A 4748-nucleotide genomic window follows, 5' to 3' on the forward strand; every position below is an offset into this window, starting at 1 on the left:
CTCATTGGTTCAAAAAAAATAAAGGAAAATATGCTTAGCAGAAAACATTCTGCCAACTCCCAGACACTTAAGCAATAAATCACGACAGTCTATGAATCCAACACTTGCTGGATTGGTCTATCTCTGTGCATTAAAGAAGGCATTTCCATGAGTGCTAACCAACCAAGCCCCTGAACACCAGCTGAGGATTTGGAAATTATATTCTAGTGCTCTATTATTGCTGTAAAGAAGTCCAGGGAATGGCAAAGTTCTCCAAAAAAGGCACCTGAATCACCTGGGAAATATATGTGGAAAGACAGTGAACCCTGGCATTTATCAGATTAGTCCATTTTTCTGGTCTGTAGCATCTTGAAGTAGAAAAAAGTTCCCATTTCTCTGAAAATCCCCAAGCCCCACACCCAGAAAAAGCACAGCAGGTTGAGCTCATATGAGTCCAAAATTTAAATTTAGATTCAGTTCAGATGCCATTGATGATGGTAATGACCTCCCACCAGACAACATTAAGAATTCTGTCACTCTCAGAGATTAACCCATTACAGCCTCCAAAATGGATTAGGACATTCAATGTTTAGCTATTCTTAAGTTACACCCTAGATCATTTAGTGCTTTGAAAGTCTGGAGGCTCACCAATATCACCCATTTGGGCTTTGAAATTAAGCCAAAGGAATACATAAAGGTGATACAGGAGCAAATAGTGCCATGAGAGATTTTGTGAAGATAAATAATATTGAGAAAGTAGCATTTTAAAAAGACTTTCCTACAGCAGTTTGCCAGCTGTAACGAGTTAGGAAAGACACCTGTGTTAAGAGCTATCTTCATTAAGCGGCAGAGACCCAATACAAACTAACTGAAGCCAAAAAGGGTTATTGTTTACTGAGACAGGCTGAAGACTGAAGAAAGACAACGCACCAAGGACTCTTGTCTCCTGGACTCTCTCTCTATTCATCTTTCATATCTGTTCAACTGCTTCTCCTCATGTGTTGGCTTTACTGTCTTTCTGCAACTTGGTCTCTGGAGGCAGGAGATACGGCTGGTAGCAGCCTCAGCCTCATGCCTTCATGAACCACAGGGAAGGCTGCTCATTGGCTCTCCTTTTATCACATGGTCCACTTAGACTGTTGTTAGGCTCAGGGGATGGGGTGGTGTAAGTGACCACACTGGGCTCACATCGTCCCGTTGCCAGAGAAAGGGCATTGGGACAGCTTGCTAGGCAAATAATAAAAACAGTGACAATAATAACAACAATAATAATGGCCTCCCCAATCTTACAGTCTTCTATAGTGGCCTGAGAGACTGTGGGGCTTTGTAGGCATGTGCCTACTCTAGGGGGGCAGTTGTAGAAAGGGTCTTCCCTCTTCATCACCTATCCAAAAAGTACCCTTCTTCTAAAGCCAAGTTGATATCTCACTTCTCCCCATGACTCCATCACATTTCCTTTCCCCAAACACCTCTTAAGTTCCTCGTCTGTTTCAGCTCATGTAGCATTAAGATGGTTTTCTATTTTAGATTTTATTTCTGAAAAAATAAAATACATAAAACAAAGTTAAAAGTCTGCGATTTTATTTCTACCTTTATGATGGGTGTTATCTCTACAGTAAATTCTTCAGCTCTCATATTCCATTCACAACAGAGGCAGCCGATTGAGTGATCACACTCTTTCTTTCAACATATATTATCAGGGAAATTTCCCCCATTAAGTAATTTCATAATTCTCTTTTATAAAAGTAAATACGATCCCAAGGAAGCTGTAGCCCTTAACATATTTAAATGTTTGTATAGTAAAGAGTACACCGATGGAGTTAGGAGGCCTTTATAGTACCCTCAATTGATATTTTTTTCTCCACAATAATGCTCAATTAATATGGATTAAATTGATCTTTTTAATCATGATATTTTTCAACCGACATGCCTTCTTAGCCTGTCTCCTACCTATTTCTGCACACTGATTACCAAGCAGTCAACATGCTTCGGATGTGAAGCTGGCTGAACTTACTGGATCACCCACTCTTTAATTTTTTCTTTTACATTAACCCAGCCTGAGTAAGTATAAGCAAAAACATTTCATTGTCCGAGATCCCTGGATCCAATATGTAACACAGAAATGATAATATTTGCTTTCCGAGTACTTCAAAGCGACTCTATAATATTAGTGAGCTGATATTAGCATCTTGATTTATTTATGGTAACCAGAAGAAACAGAAGTTTGTATGAAACTACATCCTGAATAACTAGTTAATATAAATTATGATTATTGTTATTGTCACTGCCATGAAACTCATGTAAAGTTTCCGCTCCTCATAGCTGTTTATCAAAAGCAAAATAAATATAAGACTGATTCTACTTAGATTAAAATCACTGAGTCAATGTAGGTTCAAGCAACCGTTGTTAAAACATAAAAGGGATGTACAAGATGTTTACTATTACAGAAAACTTCTGGTTATTGTGTGCTGGATATCCCAAGCTGAGATGGAAATTTTAAATATTTACCTTGACTTATACTTATCTAAAACATCCATGCTATTGAAATGTTACACCAGGCCTCCTTTTCCTCCGTGATAATGTGTGCACATGCACGCGCGCAAACACACACGCACACACACAAACCCACTAGCCTCATTCTTTTTTAACCTTCATTTGTATCTATGACTAGGGGCACTGGTTCTCCTTTTCGAATGAAGTTCAGGGAAGTAGGAAAATTATTATATACAAACCTGAAAGAAAATAAAGCTCCAAAATACACAGCCACAGGATTTTCCCCTAATATATAACATGCTAATCTTATTACTCAATTAAAACAATTCCAAGTTTTTAATTTATCTGGGCCTGATCATAATAAAATTGTTTTTAATTTTATGCTCTCCTGGAAAGAAAAGGAGGTTTCTAATACATTTTTAGTCAATTTGCGTCAATTAAAACCATATCATTTCTTTTTTTTTAACGTCTTTATTGTAGTACAATTGCTTTACATTGTTGTGTTAGTTTCTGCTGTATAACGAAGTGAATCAGCTATATGTATACATATATCCCCATATCTCTTCCTTCTTGTGTCGCCCTCCCACCCCTCTAGGTGGTCACAGAGCACCTAGCTGATCTCCCTGTGCTATGTGGCTGCTTCCCACTAGCTATCTGTTTTACATTTGGTTGCATATGTCCAGGCCATTCTCTCACTTCGTCCCAGCTTACCCTTCCCCCTCCCCGTGTCCTCAAGTCCATTCTCTACATCAGCGTCTTTATTCCTGTCCTGCCCCTGTGCTCTTCAGAACCATTTATTTTCTTTTTAGATTCCATATACATGTATTAGCATACGGTATATGTTTTCCTCTTTCTGACTTACCTCACTCTGTATGACAGACTCTAGGTCCATCCACCTCACTACAAATAACTCAGTTTCATTTCTTTTTATGGCTGAGTAATATTCCATTGTATATATGTGCCATATCTTATCCATTCATCTGTCACTGGACACTTAGGTTGCTTCCATGTCCAGGCTATTGTAAATAGTGCTGCACTGAACATTGTGGTACATGATTCTTTTTGAATTATGGTTTTCTCAGGGTATAGACCCAGTAGTGGGATTGCTGGGTGGTATGGTAGTTCTAATTTAGGTTTTTAAGGAAACTCCATATTGCTCTCCATAGTGACTGTATCAACTTACATTCCCACCAACAGTGCAAGAGGGTTCCCTTTTCTCCACACCCTCTCCAGCATTTATTGTTTGTAGATTTTTGACGATGGCCATTCTGACCAGTGTGAGGTGATACCTCATTGTACTTTTGATTCGCGTTTCCCTAACGATTAGTGATGTTGAGCATCCTTTCATGTGTTTGTTGGCAATCTGTATATCTTCTTTGGAGAAATGTCTATTTAGGTCTTCTGCCCATTTTTGGATTGGGTTGTTTGTTTTTTTGATATTGAACTGCATGAACTGCTTGTATACTTTGGAGATTAATCCTTTGTCAGTTGCTTCATTTGCAAATATTTTCTCCCATTCTGAGGGTTGCTTTTCATCTTGTTTAGGGTTCCCTTTGCCGTGCAAAAGATTTTGTTTCATTAGGTCCCATTTGGTTTTTTTTGTTGTTTTTATTTCCATTTCTCTAGGAGGTGGGTCAAAAAGGATCTTGCTATGACTTATGTCAGAGTGTTCTGCCAATGTTTCCCTCTAAGAGTTTTATAGTGTCTGGCCTTACATTTAGGTCTTTAATCCATTTTGAGTTTGTTTGTGTATGGTGTTAGGGAGTGTTCTAATTTCATTCTTTTATATGTAGCTGTCCAGTTTTCCCAGCACCACTTATGGAAGAAGCTGCCTTTCTCCATTGTATATTCTTGTCTCCTTTATCAAAGATAAGGTGACCATATGTGCATGGGTTTATCTCTGGGTTTTCTATCCTATTGCATTGATCTATATTTCTGTTTTTGTGCCAGTATCATGCTGTCTGGATTACTGCAGCTTTGTAGTAGAGTCTGAAGTCAGGGAGCTTGATTCCTCCAGCTCCGTTTTTCTTTCTCAAGATTGCTTTGGCTATTGGGGGTCTTTTGTATTTCCATACAAACGGTGAAAATTTTTGTCCTAGTTCTGTGAAACATGCCATTGGTAGTTTGACAGGGATTGCACTGAATCTGTAGATTGCTTTGGGTCATACTGTCATTTTCACAATGTTGATTCTTCCAATCCAAGAACATGGTATATCTCTCCATCTGTTTGTATCATCTTTAATTTCTTTCATCAGCATCTTATAGTTTTCTGCATA

Source organism: Physeter macrocephalus, chromosome 5 (genome assembly GCF_002837175.3).
Source record: "Physeter macrocephalus isolate SW-GA chromosome 5, ASM283717v5, whole genome shotgun sequence".
Classification (NCBI taxonomy): Eukaryota; Metazoa; Chordata; class Mammalia; order Artiodactyla; family Physeteridae; genus Physeter; species Physeter macrocephalus.